The 21,254-nt window shown below is 40.2% G+C and overlaps 1 protein-coding gene across 3 annotated transcripts in view; it reads left to right on the forward strand.

Moving 5' to 3' along the window:
• Positions 1-17,491: 17,491 nt before the first annotated feature.
• SLC7A2 (solute carrier family 7 member 2) overlaps positions 17,492-21,254 on the forward strand; it is a 59,987-nt gene continuing 56,224 nt past the window's right edge. Inside the window, exon 1 of one of the 3 annotated variants that reach the window (XM_054065354.1) lies at positions 17,492-17,607. The gene's annotated coding sequence lies outside the window, so the exon portion shown is untranslated. Of the gene's footprint in view, positions 17,608-17,641; positions 17,935-21,254 lie in introns of those variants that run through there. The other 2 variants (XM_054065353.1, XM_054065357.1) reach the window with 2 other exon arrangements.

A 21,254-nucleotide genomic window follows, 5' to 3' on the forward strand; every position in this document is an offset into this window, starting at 1 on the left:
TGCAGAAATGGACAAAAGAAAGGTGAACTACATGAGAGAAGCACAGAGGTTAAAAGAAGTAGTCACGGTACAAGGAATTTATAAGAGCCACAAGCCTCAGAAAATAATTTTTTAGGAAAAAAGTTCCAGACACTTTAAACATTTATTTAAAGTGAAACTTGAAAGTGAAACTTGAAAGATCCCAAAGGTCTCTCTTCACAAGTGAACATTTTTACCATGACAGTAAAAATTGTTAAATTTAGAAAGGTAAAGATTTGCCTAAGACTTAATTGAAATGATTTAACAGTGCAGAAATACACTTCTTGGGGAGATGTTTTTCCTAGGCTATCACTTAACAGCACTCAAGTATATTTTCACTGTGAAGGATAATATGTCATTGTGACTTTTTTGTGACTATTTTAACATGACCATCAAAACATAAGCTTTTGGTAACTGATAGGAAAAATTAAGTGGAAGATATCATCAGCAGATGCCTAAATGAAAGTACATAGAGTCTTCATTCCTATTGTCTGAATCTATTTCCATATTTGATATTGGCAAATATAATACAACAGTATGTTCCCCAGTTAAAAAACAATCAGTCAAATAAAGCCCTTGAGGGCTTATTTAAATAGAAATATGTGATGTGGATTTAGCAGAGTAGAAATCCAAGGTCTGTGTAATTTAGAACGTTGTGTAATTTTCCAGTTGTTAAATCACATGTGGTTCTCCCTTGCAACAGTGACCTTGGTTAGATTTTGATATGGCAATAACTGTAGGCATGAAACATAATGAACTCTATGCCCCATCATTTCTATAAAGTAAAATATTGACAATCTATGCTGACTTCCATTATAAACTCATTTTTCCAGCATTCATTACATTAATGATTTATCAACTGATTCAGTTTGCCATATGATTCAATACATTACTTTTAACAGCAGAAAGTAAATTACAAAGTCAATTACAGAGCAGAAGGTTGGATTTTTCCAGACCTTTGAGAAGTCCATTTCTGGCCGCTAAATTCTTCAATGTTTTATTCTCTTTGTTAATATTTATTGAAGGGATTAGGAATTCTGTCTGCCATCTGGACAGCTTAATGGGTACTCCAAAGTCAGATTCTTCTTTTCCTAAAAGGCTTTTGAGTTAATAACTAGAACCAAATTAAAGGATTAAGTGATTCCTGAGCCAGTAACCTGCTGCATTTGAAAAGTGTGATGTATGACACTCACCGAATGAACAGAGGAGTCAAGTTGTAAAAACTAGTAGGATGTACAGCTATCAAGGCAGCAAAGGCACAGACACTAAAGGTCTTCAGAAAAAGGCATGCTGAAGTAGCATTGTCCAGCAGTAAAAAGTCCACATAGATATATGTAAATCATACTGTCCAAGACCAAGCCTTGCCCCAAATATTATTTCAGAAAGTCAACATACCAGACACCAGTTTTCCTCAGGTTTGAGCAAAAGCAAGCGAGGAGACATACAGCTTTTCTGCTCCAGGTTTAACAAGGTTATAGCAGAGAGTGCTTCTCATAATTTCATCCACAGTTCTCTTCTTACAGGCATACTAAGGTTTCACATCACCTTGGCAACTGTAGATCTTGGAGCAGGTATTTTAAACACTGTAAAGACAATGGAAGTATGCCCTTTCCCTATGGATCTACTACAAGATTCCACCCAAGAAGCTGATTTCACTATACTGAATTAAATCCAGACACCTACTTACAGGTTTTTCAACAGATTTCAATGCTAGATATTTGTGGAAGCCTGGTACACATTATGATATTTTTCCCCTGCATATTTACAGCTGCCATATAACTTAAGGGATAGTAGTCAGAGATAATAAGTTAGTATATCAGAAGAATAACAAACATATTTTATTTCCCCATTTTGTAAAATATATTATCTAGTACTCTGAATGCAATGAGAGTTTTTATTAAATTTATATTTAACAAGGCAGTTTAAGGCACAGAAGTTTTCACATGTTTGTTCTTACTGCCAGTGATGTATGAAGTAGATGCTTTTTCTCCATGTGGCTTTTCTGATCTGTACAACCTGAGACACTCCTAGTTTTAAAAAAGAGAAAATTGGTAAAAAATAGCTATTTTCAGATGTTTCTTGCCACCCTTACTTCTCTTGAACACACCCTCTGGCACAGAACTAAATAGCATCAAGTATGCGATCTCTTTTTAAAAACTTCTTTCTAAAATTAACCTTATTTGGAAGGTGCAGATGAGAACAGGACCAAGGCTCCTATTCAACAGAAGTACTCCTAACAAATGTGTCAAAGTATCGTTGGGAGAGAGTATACCAAAGCCTCTTGCAAGCTGTATTAAAAAAAGTAAAAAGTAGTGCTAATAATAGATAATACGATATATTTCTGTTATTATTGTTGGTTGATACATTGCATAAGGCAGTTGCAAGTCTTTCCTTCTCTCAACAATCCCCTGCCTTCCTTTACCCTAAACTACTCTTTCGCTTTTAGTGGAAGATATTATTTCTTGATTAAGAATCTAATTCTGCAATACTCTGAACACACCCAGACACAAGAGGCTTTAAATGGGAGATTTAAAGTGGGTCAGCAGTTTCCAGGGTGTATGCAGCACCATAAAAGTTTGAATTGTGAGTTAAAAGGCACTTTCTCTTCTCTTGAATAAGTTTGCAATTAGTATGTCTAGTCCATGAATGAAAATTTCTGAGTTAGAATCATAAAATCATAGAATTGTTTGGATTGAATAGACCCCAAATATAGTCCAGTTCCAACCCCCTCTGCAATGGGCAGGTACACGTCCCACTAGATCAGGCTGCCCAAGGCCCCATCCAACCTGGCCTTGAGCAATTCCAGGGAGGGGGCATCCGCAGCTTCCGTGGGCAGCCTGTGCCACTGATGTGGTCACCCCATCACAGAAAGCCACTAGGTTGATCAGGCAGGACTTGCCCTTTATGAAGCCGTGGTGGCTGCCACTAATAGACTCCCTGTCCTCCATGTGCTTTAGTATAGCTCCTAGGAGGATCTGTTCCATGATGTTCCCAGGCACAGAGGTGAGGCTGACAGGTCAGTAGTTCCCAGGGTTGTCTTTTCTGCCCTTTTTAAAAATGGGCACAATGCTACTCTTCTTCCAGTCACCAGGGACTTCTCCTGACTGCCATGACTTTTCAAATACCATAGAGAGTGGCTTGACAACCACATCTGCGTGATCACTGCAGCCCATGCATATTAGCACCCCATTCCCCTAACCACTGTGTGTCCTCCCACAGCTTGTCATAGGCAGACCTGATACTATCCCCCTCACCCTTCACGTCTCCCCCTTCAGATAACCCCCTCAGCTGGTAACTTCAGTATTATGATACATACAATCTTTGACAACTGTATCTTTTTACTAGCAGGTTTTACCTAATACCTCTTAAAGTGAGTGCTCAGTGATTGAACCTCATCCTTCATGCTTTGCACGTTATGAATCAGAACAACGATGAACTTTTTATCTGTACAACTTGGGAGATAGGGGGGGTCAGCAGTCAAAACTCTTTTGCTTGTGTTGTCACTCCAACACTCTTTCCTTTCAAAAAAAAAGAAATATGAAAACAAAGGAGCAGTGGGATGAATTTATTTTCATTAATTCCTAACTTGCAGCAAATCACTCCATACCCCACTTCACACAACCACACTTTAGGCCCAGGACTTCAAGGGCTGAGTTGGAAAGCTGCACAAGTACTTCAATGCAGGCTAGAGGATCCATTCAGCACATCTTATCTTAGAATCATAATATCACTAAGTTGGAAAAGGACTTTGAGATCATCAAGTCCAACCGTACCTGTCTAATACTAAATCATACCTCTAAGCACTTCATCTGCCTGTCTTTTAAATACCTCTAGGGATGGTGACATAACCACCTCCCTGGGCAGGCTGTTCCAGTGCTTGATAACCCTTTTGGTGAAGAAATTTTTCCTAATGCCTAATATGAACCTCCCCTGGCACAGCTTATGACCATTCTCTCTCATCCTTTTGCCTGTCACTTGGGTGAAGAAACTAACACTCACCTCACTACAACCTCCTTTCAGGTAGCTGTAGACAGTGCTAAGGTCTCCCTCAGCCACCTTTTCTCTAGGCTAAACAGCCCCAGTTCCCTCAGCTGGTCCTTGTAAGATTTATTCTCCAGCTCCTTCACCAGTTTCATCACTCTTCTCTGGACATGCTCCAGCACCTCAATGTCTATCTTGTAGTGAGAGGCCCAAAACTGAACACAGTATTCAAGGTGCAGTCTCACCAGTGCTGAGTACAGTGACACAATCACTTCCCTGGTCCTGCTGGCCACACCATTTCTGATACAAGCCAAGATGCTATTGGCCTTCTTGGCCACCTGGGCACACTGCTGGCTCGTATTCAGCCAGCTGTCAATCAACACCCCCAGGTCCTTCTCCAACAGGCAGCTTTCCAGCCACTGTACTCCAAGCCTGTAGCACTGCACTGGCTTGTTGTGTCTCAAGTGTAGGACTGGGCACTTGGCTCTGTTGAACCTCATCCTGTTGGTCTCAGCCCATCGATCCAAACTGTTTGGATCCCTCTGTAGAGTCTCCCTACCCTCAAACAGATCGACACTTCCTCCCAGCTTAGAGTCATCTGCGAATTTACTAAGAGTATATTCAATCCCATCACTAAATTACACTGCTGCTCTGATTGAAGCTTTGGAGGAGGCGAGAACGGAAGGCTAGCTGAGTTAGAAGCCTGTAGTCCTACAATGTGAACATTCCATGTACTGTCCCCTGTAGCTTAAAAGAGGAATAACATCTCATGATGTCACCTCTCATGACACTGCTCAATCACACTCCTATGAAAGTATTCCGATAACAAGTTAGGCAAGACTCAGCATCAAATTCAGTGGGAATCTACACTTGCAAGCTGGAGTGCCGGTGATAGCCTGAGCCACTTTTGGACGACCTTCACCACTCTCAGATTCCTCTGAGAGGATCTGGCTCCCACATTGCACTGCCAGATCCACCCCCACCCCCATATGTGAACATCAGTCCCTGTGGACAAGAAGACTGACACAGCTCATAGAGGCTAACTATTAATGTGCAGTAACACTTCTGGCTTCTATACCGGGCATGGGAAAGTCCACACTGAATAGACCGATGTGTTGGAAGTGTGCCTAGCAATACACAAAGTCTTAAATTTTCGTTAGCTTTCTTATTCTATTCTGTTTTTTAGCATTCTTGGTTCTTTTGGCAAATTTTTGTGTACTCAGATGGTAATTTTTTCCCACAAAACTGGAGAGTTATAAAAAGTGTAATGGGCAAGAACCGTACCTGGTCTGGTTTTCAAAGGTGGTCAGTTTTCCTCACTAACATCTGAAGGCAGTGAATGTGGTAAAGAAGTTTATGGGAGAGGAAGCAGGGTGTGTGAGAGAGCAGAAAGGGTAGACCTCTGAAAGGTTATCTGTTTCCCAGGAGTTTTGCTGCTAGATAGAGGAAGGAAGAGACTCACCTGAACAACAGGCTACAAAATGAGCACAATATCTACTAGAGACCAGAGATTCTGCACACAAGAGATGCTATAAATGTTTTCAAAGCAGTCAAAGCTACACTCCATATTCACAGAGCAGGAACTTCTTACAGAAATACAATTACAGATCAGCCACTGTGAACTTAAAGGCTTACTGCACAGCTGGCTGCTATCCAGGGATCACAAGAGAAGTAGGCTCTGATCTAGTCCTCCTACTTGAATAAAAGACAGAGATTTAACCACCTTCCATTTTTCATACTTCCATAAGCCAGCTGTCTATAATATGTGAGACAATTTCTGCAAATCTGAAATTGCATGTAAATTATTAAATTAATCTATTGAAAATAGTTCAAACACGAAAAAGGCAATGCAGTTCTAATCTGAATTCCATGTAAAAATACATGAAGTATTAGCATCCTGTACCACGTCCTAGTGGCCTTCTGTATGAACTGGTCTACTTTTTTGTTCATTTGTATTCAAGAAATAGGAACTAACCTTTTATGGATGTAATAAAAAGCTACTAGTTTGATCAGGGATACAAAGAACTTATCACTCTAGAGAAGATTAAAAGCTCTGCTTATTTAGCCAGGCAAAATGAAAGTGGAGAGAGGATATGTTTATTTGCCTTAAAATATTCAAACTAGAGAATAGTATTCACACTAAAAAAAAATTATGTTATATATTGTATATTATAATATAGTAATATAACAAAAATATAAATTGTCTGTGGATTCATCTGAGGTTGAATCAGGAATATCTCTAAACATCAGAGCAGCAAGGTCCTGACATACTATTCCAGAGGGATAACTCAAAGAGCATGTGACCAAAAGCTGCTTATATGAATCTGTTGTGGGGAGTTGTTCCGTTTCACATAGCCTGAAGCCATGTATCTTCAATGCAGTTTCACAGTTTTATGAGAATTGCATACAATTCAGGTTCTCTTGGGAAAAGGAGAGGCTTGCACCTTTTTTGACTTATATATCTGCAGGTATTTACTAGTGGTACTGCAATAGCTGGCTGACTAGAAATTGCACCTTAGCTACTGACATTAGCTTTTACTCCAGAAAACCGGTATTTTTAAGCAGACTGAGTACAACAAAGCTTGGCACTAGAAGGCTTTCAACACCAAGATTAATAGGTCATGCTCTATATTAGTTCTGACAGTGAGCAGTGACGAATAAAATACACTGCAAAGAACTGCTTTTATATCACTACAGCCAGCGTTCAACAGTCACTCGCAAGGGTCCTAAGTTCTATGTCTTAAATAGCTTTTAGAGCCAAGCTGGTGATCCAAATAGTTACAGTGTTGTTATAACTAGTTTAGTTCTGTTCTATGTTGGATGTTTTGATCCTTTGGATAATAATAAAACAAACTCTTTTTCTTGCAGTCTTTCTGTTGGAAAATAAATTCAATTCAAATAGAAATTGTCTCTAAGTCCTTGTGCTTAGGCCTAATGTTTCCCAGGCATTGTTACAAAGACAGACAGTGCTGTCCAAAACTACTTTACTAACGAAAATATAGTCACCCTTTCAAAAACACAAAGGACTGATGGGACCCTCTGGATTATCATGTTTAGTCTCCAGTTATTGTGAACTACTCCGTTATATGATCTTCTTCATAAAATCAGCTAGCTTCATTTTAAAATCATTTACTCTATTTGTCCCCTCCGCACCGCTCCTACGAAGATTTAGATACTGACTCATATGCCCCCACCAAAATGTATCCATGGGCTCCTCGTGCAGGCATCCTCTTTTCCAAATCTAAACAGCTTCTCTCTCTCCCTGAAACTTACCCTTTGAAATACACACTACAATCATATCCTCCATTAGCCTTCAATTTGCCAGGATACAGCTCTCTTTTGGGAGTGTTTACACTACAGACAGCAGTATGATATACATACATCACAAGGCAACTTTTCATGAAGGCAATCTTCTTGTTACAGCTGGCAATCTCTTTGACTACATTTCTCTTAGCAGTTTCCATATACTTAGTAAGCTTACTATAGTGTGTCTTGTGCATCAGCTTCTTAACAAATGTAAAATTAAGCCAAAGAATAAGAAATTATAATGCAAACTTAGATATGCACAAATATATAATACAAATATTCATATAGTTTTGGTTTTGCATGCAAGTAATGCTCATTAAACAATTAAGAGGGCTAAACCTGTGATTTTATTACATGCAAGAAGATCTATATAAAATATTGTAACCTAATTTATGTACTAAATCAAGCAAACTTAATTGGACGATTAGAAAGTCAGTATTGAGAAAGAACCTACTGAGGAGGCTTTTGCATGTTCACATTTAAAGCCAAGATTCAATGCTTCCTCCCCTATAGAGTATTTATTCCTCCTATAAGTGTCTACAGTCATGAATCAGCTCTGAGGGACACATACTTCTCCTGAGTTCAGGGTTCCTTATGAATGTGAGAACACATTCTTAAAGAATGTCCACCTGTTTGTACGGCTGTCAATAGGAAATGTTCCAAAACTAAGCCTTTCCCTCTGCTATTTGAATCTCTGAGCACGTTACCTTTAACATTAGTAGACTATTAAGTGACACAAAGATCTGTAGCATTACTAGAATCATATCTTCTACCTTTCTAGTGCTCGTGACTCTGAACTCAATTGAGCTTCTGCCAATCCCAGTCACAGTTTGGACACAACAAAACATTTCACTCAACTAAACTCCTGTGGTTAAAACTAGTACTACAAGTTCTCTCCAGAGTCTCAGGTCTTGTATTTATTTCAGAGGTCAGTAGAAACTTCAAGTTCACCCCAGTTACCATATTTAAGCCTAGCAGAAGATACAACTCCTCCAGTTTCTCAGTAGTCTCTCATATTGATTAACACATTTAATCAGTATTGATTAGAGACAGATTTCCCTCAGCATAAAGAATAACACTAGCTTCCTTCATTCTGAAGGACAGTAGTTACACATGTGGGTGGTTAAAGGGGATAAAGTACAAGTATGGATGCCATGAGAAAAAGAAAGTCTTCCATAACTTGTTGCTCAGTTATGCACACCACATTATAGGTATGAAAAGAAGCAAAGAATAATAGCGTGTGACTGAATCTTGTTACTGAAGAAATTTCACTGGAAAAGCAATGGATGTAATCTATCTGGACTTCTGTAAATCCTTTGAGATCATCCCCTACAACACCCTTCCCTCTAAATTGGAGAGATATGGACTTGATGGGTGGACTGTTCAGTGGATAAGAAATTGGTTGGATGGTCGTATTCAGAGAGTAGTGGACGACAGCTTGATTTCCAGATGGAGATCCATGACAAGTGGTGTCCTTTACTGGGGTCTGTACTGGGACCAGTGCTGTTTAATATCTTCATCAATACAGACAGCGACATCAAGTGCACCCTCAGCAAGTTTGCAGGTGACACCAAGCTAAGTGGTGCAGTGCTACACTGGAAGGATGGGATGTCATCCAGAGTGAACTGGACAGGCTGGAGAAGTGGGCCTGTGTGAATCTCTTGAAGTTCAACAAGGAAAAGTGTGAAGTCATACATCTGGATTGGGGCAATCCCAAATTTCAATAGAGAATGGGGGATGATGCGATTGAGAGCAGCCCTGCAGAGAAGGACTTGGTGGTGCTGATTGGTGAGAAGCTCAACATGAGCCAGCAATGTGTGCTCACAGCTCAGAACACCAACCGTATCCTTGGCTCCATCAAAAGGAGCATGGCCAGCAAGTCGAGGGAGGTGATTCTGCTCTTCTACTCCGCTCTCGTGAGATCGCATCTGAAGTATTGTGTCAAGTTCTGGAATCTACGACATAAGAAGGATATAGGACTGCTGGAACGGTCCAGAGGAGGGTCACAAAGATGATCAGAGGGCTGGAGCAACTCCCATATGAGGACAGGCTGAGAGTTGGTTGTTCAGCCAAGAGAGTTGTTCAGCCCAGAAAAGAGAAGGCTCTGAGGAATCCGCCTACTACCCAAACAGGGCATACAAGAAAGCTGGAGAGGGACTTTTTACAAGGCCTTGTAGTGATAGGACAAGGGGGAATGGCTTTAAATTGGAAGGGTGAAGATTTACGCTAGGCATAAGGAAGAAATTCTTCACAATGAAGCTGGTGAGCCACTGGAACAAGTTGCCTTCTCCCTGGAAGTGATCAAGGCCAGTTTGGATGGGGCCTTGAGCAGCCTGATCTAGTGGAGGCATCCCTACCCATGGCAGGGAGGCTGGAATTAAATGATGTTTAATGTCCCTTCCAACCCAAAATGTTGTTATGATTCTGTGTTGCTATGATTCATTCTATGATTCTATGAAAATGAACAGCAGCATGAAGAAGGGTGGTGCACAAATCCATCATATGAATAACACACTAGATTTACTACCAGCTTTCCTTTCATGGGTTCAAAGAATTTTGCAGGGTACATTTCAATGGTCATATCATCTCTTATTGATGAAAAGTAACTGCAGGAGTGGAATAATTCAATCATTTTGTTCATGTGTGCAATTACATTGTCAAGAAGAGGAAGTGAAAAAAAATCAAATGCAATATCCAGTGGCAGTTGTAGGAGTTACCTAGGTGATATTTTTCTTTGTAGAAAAAACTCCAAAAGACCAAAAGTTTCAAAATATGAAAAGAAACTACATGCAATATCCCAAACCTATTGCTTTCTTCCTTACCACCTAAAAATTTTGCTAAAGTTGCTGCAAACACGTTGTTCTTTTTAGCAGGTTCAGAGCACATATATGTATGATGAATACTCATATATAAAGTATACATATGCAAACACAGATGAGTAAAGACATATACAATGTACCTAGTTATAGAATCTGTGGTATCTCTCTGGTCAATTACAAGCTGTGGTTGTAAACATTATTTACCTCCAGGAATGTTTCAGTAACTAATGAACGTTGTTGTGCAGAGATGGAGCAGTACATGCTGACACTACGGTTTCCCTAGTGGTGTAACCAGGACCGAATGATTCAGACAACTTCCGTCCCTCAATGCTAGACAGAGCTGAACTTAAAAATGTGTCAGTATATATTTATACTCCTTCTTTTCCAAGGGCAGAAGGGCTGTTTAAGTCTTCCACATCTGGCTGCTCTTTCCCACCCTTTTCCTGTGGGAAGTTCTTCTCTCACATCTTTGGCCACAGAGAAGGGGAAGAATAGCTGCGTGGGGGACTACACAGAAACCCAAAGGTCAGTGGAATCTTCCTGGGAAAGCTGATTAAAAGTATTGCTTTACTCTGAAAAGTGATTTCGTAAAAATTTCAGTCAGTTCTCTGAGTCTATGACAGAGATATGCTGAATCACAGGAACTGATTTAGGAAAGCTGGATTCTGGTAGATAGGAGCACTAGGATATAGTGTAAAACTGTGCAGAAATAAAAGCAACAGGTCTGATGAGGGTCAAAGTAATAGGCAACTAATTAAAACCAATGCCATTGATGTAAAATTGTGGATGTTATTAAAACTTATTATCTGACTGAAACGTGTGGAGTAGCTCATGCTTTTCACAGTGTGTCTACATTGCACAATCAGCATGTAGTGCAGAAGAACCTGACCAGACTTTAAGAGATGCAAGTTTGCATGTCAGGAAAAATCTAGCAGCAGGGACACAAAACTCCACATGGATATTTACCAAAATCCAGAATTAAAGACCTGTTTGTTAAGAGATAGCCAGAATATCTTTACATAGAGGTTTGTTCTCAAGTATGAACTCTTTTTTTTTCCAGGAATCCCAGGAGTTCAGCAAGACAGCATCTGTATCTGGTTTTCTGAGCTTTCTCTATAAATCAGAGGGAAGATATTTTCTCCCCCTCTAAATGGAAACTTAGGACTCTACAAAACAGCTACATGTCTAAGGACATTAAGTCATACAGTCCATGAGTTCTGTTGATGCTGGGAAAGAAGAAAAGTTTATGGCTCAGAAGCTATTCCGAGCTTGCAGAGCTGATAACAATAATGGCACCCCACAGCATGACTTTTGCAGAGCCATATTTAGAAAGGAGTTTCATTTTAAGACTTTGCATTTCACTTCTGCTGGAATACATTATTGTTCTCTTTTTGCTGCTCCCCATACCAGACATATCTCCATCAGCAGACAGTACTTTTGTGCAGAAGTCCTTTGAGTACTGCATTATATGCATAAATAATACATACAATTTCTGAACTCCACAGACCAATCTACACAGATCAGACTGCAAAATTTGCACCTATTTCATGTCTTAGACTCGAAAAACAAAATCACAACCCCTGTCCTAATTTAAGAGATTACCTACTCCGCTTCTTTCAGACAAATTAAGGTGTCACTTTGATGCACAGCTCATGTGGAAAAGTAGAAGAGATGAAAAGAAGCAAACCCTCACAATCTCATAAGACACTTTTCATTCTTTAAATGTGCCAAAACTCATGATGTCTGGTCAGTTTCAGCAAGTCACCTAATATAACTTACTGAGGCAATTCACGTGATTCATTATGGCTAATCAAAACTTAAGTACTTAGGCAAATTCTGACACCAGAAGAGAATATGTCGAGCTTGTGAATGGAGCCTATGTATGGGAGACTATAAAGCAGTAGTTAATATATAAGTAACCTGCTGATAACTGTAACAAAAAGTATGTTTTCTTTGCTGATGAGGCTGAGCAAGTTTCTTGGCATGCACGCATGCTACTTTTAGGTTTCATTGACATGGCCTCAGTGAGTTGCTCAACAGCTACGACTTGTCATAAATTGCTAGAGGTGCTTGTTAGTTACCTCAGCATTGTTCACTGGAAAACAGAAAATGATTGCAGCTCTCCTGCCACTCCCCTTACACTCCCCTTGGCACACTCTTATGACATTTCAAATGACAGCCCTGCTTCATGCAGCTGAAGATAGAACTCTTTTGATACTGTTGTGGAAAAGCAATAATTCATTTCTGACTCTACATAGCCAAGATCTCTAAAGAAAATAAACCCTCAAACTGCTGGAAAGAATAAAAATTGTCATCCACTGTTCGTGTAAATATACTTTTAAAGCTTCATACCTTTTTTTTCTGCAAGTGGGTAATGAATTATTTACAGAGATACACTACTTTTCTGTGATTTATTTAAATGTTCTTCTTCTGTTGTTGTTCAATCTAATAAAATACAGAGTGTTTTATCTATTAACACAGATTAAAAGTACCTCTCAGGTTTTGTTTTTTTTTTTTCGTTTGGAAACTTTTTTTACTCTGTGTTTGTATTTGAAAAGTTTAAAGGACAATCTGTCCTGCATAATAAAAGCTCTTATTTATCTAGTGGCTAAATGTATGCCAGGCAGCCAAAACATGAACCTTCTGTTCTGCTAAGTAATTCTGTCATGACTGGATGGGTATTAACCTGTTTGCAAAGAAGAATGCCTCTATTTTTATGGCATTTGTGTTCCTCACAAAATTGCTGGTTATGAATAACATAGCCATGATCTGAGTGGAGAAGGTGGGGGAGGATAGACCCTAGCCTCTTCCCCCCCAAATCACCAGCCAGCACAGCACACAAGCACCTTAAAGGTAAAAATAAGTACCTTCCTTCAGATAAAATTTCCCTGAAAACGTTATTCATAGATCTAATCTACATACACCAATAGCTAAGTACACAGTAGCAAACATTAATTTTATAAGGTGTGATACCTTCATTAAGAATATTGGGTTGGTTAGGGACATTTATTTTTTCCCTCCCTTTTTTTCTTTGTCACCCTGCCTCTCTGCTTTTTTGCACCTTTTTGTATATTGTATCAATGACCTATAAGTCTGGGCTAATATTGCATATTCTGTAATACACATTAGTAACAGCACATAGAGTGCAGCAATAATAAGCAGGGTAACTGGAAATTTCACACAACTAATTCTGTACCACAGATTCAGTGAGACTGTTTTCAATTAATTATTTTAGCATCTGACTTCTGCCATGTGTAATCATATAGAGGACTTAGGATAATTTCCAAAGTTACAAATCCGGTTACACTAAAAGTACCCTTCAATAGTATTCAGAAGTTTTAGTGCATCATAGACGTAATTTATCGATATGGATTAGAACATTTAGTCAAAATTGTTGTCCTGCACACGTGGCAAGGGCAAGACCAAATAACTTTCTGGTTACCCATGTTTTGGTTTAATAGGCTTCCCATTAGTAACATAGTTTCACTGCATGACTAATGTGCATAATGAAAAAATCTTCACTGTAGTGTTTATGTTAATGACGTAATTATTTCTTAGTAGACTGATGACACTCCCTATTATAGCTGAAATGTCCAGAAAAGGGAGGATAATAAATTCTCCTGAGACTTTAAAAGTAAAAGAAGTCCAACCACATGGGAATACGACACGAGTGTTTAAGAGAGTGATCCATGATTTATACTTCTGCAGACAAACAGAAAATTGTTCATTCCTCTGAGCCATAAGCTCACTTACGTAGTGTTAAGTCACTGACCAGTCACTCCTTAAGTATGTTTCTGCTCTTTTTATTTCAGCAGATTGACTCTCTGCATGGTCACATGAAGTAAGGGGTCACAGTATGAATGTTGAACCAGAGTTACAGATGCTTAGCCTCCTTCAGATTTTCACTTCCAAAAGAGTTTCACTATAGAAGAAGAAAGACAGAACCTAGCATTAAAGATGAGATTTTGTCTGCTTTTGAAAGGCACTATGCAATGTCTAGTCTCAATAAGGACAACAAAGGTAGTTTATGAGTATTTCCATACTGCAGTTCAGGCAGTGTCTAACACTGTAGTGATGACAGCAGGGATCTCGTTCACGTGGACTAATTCTTGTCTGTTTACCTGTAGTCATGGAGATATGGAGCTCAATGCTGACTCCAAACATGCCCAGGAAGCTTTGGTAAATAAACAAAAAAGTACCGGGCATGTTTGTAGTCACCACTGACTCTACATGACTCTACCGGTTTCTCAGCTAACTGGTTTAAAGCTGGATTGTGAGTACGTTTGTAAGCTGCAGCTGCACACTTGATTGTGTACACATTCCCTGTGAGGCTGAAAAACCAGCAAATTGGAATAACTGCTACTTAATTAGGTGATATGTTAGTACATACTAAACATTTGAATCAGACCTGACACATTATACAAATAGTCAGCAATAAATTGAAGGCTGACAATCTGAGTTTGAGACACCAAAGCAGGAATCATTCCCAAAGCAGGCACTTTATCTTGGCTGTACAGTCAGAGGGAAAGGACTTTCCACTGAAGAAAAGAAAAGCTGAGGCTGTGCAGGGCTACCAGACCTCCCAGAAACACATGAGCTGAGGCTTGTGACATTCTGCTACTTTTTATAAAAGCAGTTATAGATCTGTCAACATTTCAAAGCCACTACAGTGATTGAGAGAGCTGGGTAAAGCCATTTTGCTTGTTAACAGAGCAACGTAGTATAATTAGGGCTGAGATAGTATCTAGCCATTTCTTCTGGTTTAGGTGGTGACATTTCAAAATCCCATTTAAATTGGTTGTAAATATTTAATATTTAATATATTAACATACTGACTTGCAGTCCATATGACAGAGGAAGACGCACACATACACATGGCCACTTCAGGAGGCATCTTCACAGAAGAAAAAAAAACCAAGTCCTTTGGTCTACTAGTTGAAATTTACGCTAGTAAATATTAATTACTTAACCGTAAGGAACATTGTTGTCCATCATGGAAACTATATTTAAGACAGACAACTTGCCTGAACAGCAAATAGCATTTTGAACCCCCCCCCCCCCAAAAAAAAAGAAACAGAAGGGAATATATTCAATCTGAAAGAACTGTAAAACAAAACAAAAAAAAACCCAAACAGATAGACATCTAAGAGTGCTGAAACAGAATCAGGTGTTCACAGACTTTTTTTGTATCCCTGACAGAAGATGTCATCAGTCTTTTCAGGAAATCACATGGATGTGGAATAGGTAGAATGTACTGTAGGCCTGATACCAAATCTTTAAGGAAAAATGTTAGCTTCCATTTTAGTGAAATGTTAACTAGGCAATTAGCTTGAACTGAGGATAGTTAGCAACAATGTGTGACCACTGATCTTTTTCAAATATTATCTGAAGCCTTTTTAAGGCCTGTTCATAGCAAGTTATGTTTTACCCCAGTAGTGAAATGTTAGTTTTATGTGATCCACAGATAGCACAAGATTTGGCTATCATAATACAAAAATCTGTTGGAAAGTTATGATCTAAGCAAAAGAATTAATTTTAAAGATGTCTCATAAATACACAAAGACAATGAAGACTTTTTTTTCTTGAGTTAGCTGTATTATTAGTTCTGGTACCCATAGAACAACTTCTGTTTTTTCAAACACTACAGTAGGGATACGTGTATGTGTGTGTAAATAATGTACATATGCACGTATATATGCACACACATACCATATACGGTGACTAAATATCACAGAAAAGAGATAAGCAAATCCAAGGCCAAAAATTTTAAAAGTATGCCCAACTATTTGACTCATTCAACTGATAGTGTTGAAAGGAAAGGACTTATGTAAGTAGAATATATGCAGGAAAAAGAGATTATGATAGTAAGATTTATTCTGGCTATCCTTAATGTTAGTTATTCTTAGAATTATCTATTCTTAGCGTAACACTATTCTTAGCCTGAAAATGAGTTTTTAAAGATATTTGGCCCAGGGGAACTATTTGAATTATTTAGGCTGGAGGAGAGGGAGGCACAAAAACTCTCCAACCTGTGGACAGATAGACCTGCCAAGTCCCAGGCATCTCAAACGAATATTCTAAGGCTTACAGTAAAAGGCAATTTATTAAGTGGATTGACAACACTGGAATGAAAACAAACAGCCATCATACATATGATGGTCTGGTACTACACCCCATTCTGTAAAACCTTTTGCTGCTCTCAGCCAAATTCTGCCTATGATGCATCCCCTAAGCAACTTTGGTTATCTGTTAGGCGAGCAACAACTGCTCTTTCTCTTTCATTCCCACTGCTTCCTGGAGCTCGGCTATCATAGAATCATAGAATAGTTTGGGTTGGAAGGGACTTTAAAGATCATCTAGTTCCAACCTCCCTGCCATGGGCAGGGACACCTCCCACTGGATCAGGCTGCCCAAGGTCCCATCCAACCTGGCCTTGAACACTTCCAGGGAGGGGGCAGCCACAGCTTCCCTGGGCAGCCTGTGCCAGTGCCTCACCACCCTCATAGTGAAGAAATTCCTCCTTATGTCTTGTCTAAATCTGCCCCTCTCCAGTTTATACCCACTGTCCCTAGTCATAGCGCTACATGCCCTTGTAAACAGCCCCTCCCCAGCTTTCTTGTAGCCCCCTTCAGAAACTGGAAGGTCTCCTCAGAGCCTTCTCTTCTCCAGGCTGAACAACCCCAACTCTCTCAGCCTGTCTTGGTAGGGAAGGTGCTCCAGCCCTCCGATCATCTTTGTAGCCCTCCTCTGGACCCATTCCAACAGCTTCATCTCCTTCTTATGTTGAGGATTCCAGAACAGGACACAATACTCCAGATGAGGTTTCACAAGAGAGGAACAGAGGGGCCGAATCACCTCCCTTGACCTGCGGGCCACGCTTCTCTTGGTGCAGCCCAGGATGGGGCTCCCACTCAGAGCAGTGCACGCCACGCCGCTTCCCCATATGCTCCTGTAAAGCTGCCCTGGAAAACACATCCATCAAGCACGAAAGGGCATTTGGACGGTGACACCGTCCAAATGGTGCTCCAGAGACACCATTCCTCTGCCTCCTAAGGCAAGAACTTCCACCCAAATGCTCACCCACCCAAAATTGTTTCTGAAGGCGGATCCACACACACACACACAGAGACACACACACACACAGAGACACACACACACACACACACAGAGACACACACACTCATGCTCTCTCTCTCTCTCTCTCACTCTCACTCCCTCACTCCCCGCAGGTGCTGTTCACACGCAGAACTTGCGAACAGCCAGGGCAAACCCCGTCCATCGCACATCTGATGTCGGAGACAGAGAGGGAGGAGGGAGGAGACGCGGGGCTGGGAAGGGTCGGTGGGGCGGGATAGGGTTACCCGGCCCCGCACGCGTGGGAAGGACGAGCATGGGGGCTTCCAGAGGGGAGGAGCACCCCGGCTCTCGCCGCTGAGAGAGCCCCGGCGCTGCCACCGCCCGCGGGGAGCCGTGCCCGAGCGCCGTAAGTGATGCCTTTCCCTTCCTCGGAGCCGGGTGGGCGAGGGGCTGGAGGGGCTCTGATCCCTCGCCTTGAGGGAGGCGAAGCTCCGAGAGGTTATTTTAAGCGCCGGGCGACTTAACGCGGAGAGAGGGAGCCCTTTTGAAGCCTGCTTCTCCCTGCCCGCCCATCCTCGGCAGCGCACGGGAAGGGTCCCTCAGTGCGCGCGGGGCACCGGGAGGTGCGGGAGCTTCTCCTGCCGCTCCTGCAAAGGTTTGGAGGTGTGGATGGGTGAAAGTGCCCTCCTCTGGCTTTCCCACGAGCTGGCTCCAGCGCTGGCTGTAGCTGGAGGTGAGCTCTGTGCAAGTTCTGCTAACTCGCAGCGTGCAGTCGCGGTGCCACCCGGGTTCTTCAGTGCGTTTTGAGCAGCTGGGGAAATGGGGCTTCAGGGGAGGCGGCTCGGTGGGTGCGAGCCCCCAGCTGTTGTAAAGCACGTTTAGGAAACGTGAGAGTCTCCCCTCTGCTGAATTTGCATGCTTAAATACAGAAATGTGTGTGTCAGGGTGCCTGTCGCCCAGCGTGCAAAGCTCCCGGCAGCTGGCGAAAGCCAGTCAGGAAAATAACGTCTAAAACTTAACATTTTAAAGCAGAAGAAGAAAATCCTTCATCGCAAGAGGTCGGTTATGGCTTGAGATTTATGATACCACTTGGATGGCAGAGTGTTGTGAAACTGTTGCGAGTCTTTTGTCTGAGTGAAATCCATTAAATCAGCTGAACTAAATTAGCTTTGGGGAGGGGTGAAAATCACTTCAGTGTAGTTTCTGCTGATCATTATGTACTTAACACGTCATTGCAGCAAAAGGAACTTACCTGTGAAAGGAATAGAAGTTTCATGAAGTTTGGCCTAAGCTGTGAAAAGAAGTCCTTCAAGCCCATCCTCTTGAAGTATATTAATACCTAGCACCTATTTATTTAAATAAACCTTTAAAAAACATTTCTATTTGTATTGTTCTAATTAAAACCAAAACGAACAGCATTGGGAGGCATTCAGGTATTTCGGAGATGGGGAACATAAGACAAGAGATCATGGCATATAGAGCTTGTATATATTGAAACAAGGTGGTGGTAGTTTGTTTATGCTAGAAAAACAAAATAAAACAAATTCTATGCAAAGTTCATGTAGACGCTGTGCAGATTCAGTACACAGTGGGACTTGGATTAGAATTTGGATTACGCAGTGTGGAAGATGTTTTGAGTTCTGTTTTGTGTTACCTAATGGCGTGAAAACATTGACAGTAAAAATAGGCATAAGGCCTATACAAAAACTAAACTTGTTTTAGTTGGCATCTATTATCTTGTCATTATATATATATAAATACATATAAATATGCTATATGTATGCACAGAAAAACACATGGTGCCTGCCCAGCTCCTGTAAGCAGATGACCACTGTTGCATTTAATTCCATTTGATACTACCTCTGTACACGTAATTCTTCTAAACCCCACTGGGCTCTGGTACAAATTGGGACAGGAATAATACAACTCAAGAGACACAAGTAGCCATAATTATATCTTTTGAAAGGTGCAATGACTTTTTTGTATGAATGACATACAGTTTTAGTCTTTTGCTGCATATGATGAAGATTATCCATGCCTGGAGTAATAATCTGTCTAACTTATGCTACTAAAATACAACTTTTGATTATTCAGACTTGGATGAGGACAGGCACTTTGAAGTTTTAATGCAAAGAAATTGTGATCTTGAAGCTCAGCTTGTTGGCTAGTGTGTGCATGCATAAATATGTCTTTATGCATAAATAAGACCAAGGTTCTTGACATCAGTAAAAATGCACTTGATAAAGATGCATGAATATATAGCTGCATCTAGCTTTGTAACATGTATTAAATCAAAATCAGTTTCAACCTTCTTAATAAATTCACGTATTTAGTGTATTTTCAAGCTGTCTGTATATAATTCTAACTTTTTTTAAGCTTAAAGTTCTAGTTAAAAAGGTACTTAAGGATGGCAATGAATTTGGAATCGATGTGTTGAGCTATTGATACCATTTGTTAGCTTTATTATGAGGATATTTTCTGTGTGAATATATTGCATAATAAGTGGCGGAGAGTACAAAAAGACAGGTAAGATAAAACCAGAATAATAATCTAAAACTTCTTTAAAACTTACTGTTTAATTTTCCAAGTGTTTTGGCATCAGTGTGTTTTAAAGGAAGTGGCTTCTGTTTGTAAATCAATGATTGCAGATGGCTGTTACTGTGACTAGAATCAAACAGAACTCCTGGGTAAGTATGCTGGATATAAGCATTAGAATTTCTGTAGGAATAGATAATTACAAAAGCCTGTGCATCTTAAGTGAAAAGATGTGAAACTTAATTTAACAAGTGTAGGTGCCAGATATGGGACACATATTAACTCTGCAGCTGTGGGGAAAGAAGCTCGTATCAGCCTAAGTCAATGTGGTCTTTATCTTGCTTGAAAATTCACGTTGCCTCTGCCTTTCAAGTTGCACCCACTGCAGAGTAACTGAGAAGAGTTGTGACGTGTTCATTGTGAAGTAAGATGTATTGGAAGGTGCTGTGGAGATTTAGTTCCTACTTTTGTTCCTGAGCAGATTTTTGTTCATTTTGCAGTGGTCTTTATATTTAATACAGAGGCAAATGAAGGAGAAAGTCTGCAAATGATCAAATAAGAGCTTCAGCTAGATCTCACTCCTTAAGTTGTCATAGAGGTTGTAAGATCATAGAGTTCTCTCAGCTTTACCCAAATAGCTTTTGATAACCTTTACCTGTATTGGTTCTATAGGTATTTTGGCATCTGTCTATCATGATACAGATATCATATGACACACAAACCCCACCGTCCTCCCCCTCCAACAAAACATGGCATGCTTTCCTGGTTTGCTTACCATCCTGTTTTAATCAGACTTCTCCACAGCAAATAGGATGGCATACTTGAGGGTAGTGGTAGAACCCTTTTGGGAATCTTTCTTTTACATTGGCAGTACGAGATAAGGCATTATCGTAAAATATAGCATGCATTCTATGCTACCGGTCCTGTCTTTGACTTATTGCTCATTTTTGATACTTAGAATGAGCAATTTTCTGCCATTTCTTTTCCCTTCCTTTCTCAGGTACTTCCCAGACAGTAAGTGGTCTATTAATGCCATATAGCCAAAGATGTAGAAAGCAGCTTGCAGTGTCATTTGTACATGTTTATGACTTTAAAGCAGAACTTTGTGGATTCACATTAGCTTGTTACATACTAAGATACTAAAAATTATTTTACATACTGCTGAAATTATTAAAAATACTTGGTGTCATGTTTCTGTATCTAAAAGTTTTCATGTATCTCAAAGTGTCCACCTTCATGATACTTACATGTTTATCACGTCGGCTTTGATCACGTGGGGCTCCTGACAATACAATTCTGATCCTCAGTCTTGTCAATTATTCAACCTTCTGTGCGCTGTCGACTTGGGGTAAGGATTATTCTCATTCTACTGGTATAGTAGGTAAACAATTTAGTATTGGTAAGTCAAGTGACAAGGCTGTTGAAGCAAACAGCTGAGCTTTAAGAAAATGACAAACGTTTCCTCTTCTCTGCCAGGAAGAGCATTTGTGTAAGTGATCTGCTACTACTGCTCTAGTG

The sequence above is a fragment of the Cuculus canorus genome, chromosome 4 (genome assembly GCF_017976375.1).
Source record: "Cuculus canorus isolate bCucCan1 chromosome 4, bCucCan1.pri, whole genome shotgun sequence".
NCBI lineage: Eukaryota > Metazoa > Chordata > Aves > Cuculiformes > Cuculidae > Cuculus > Cuculus canorus.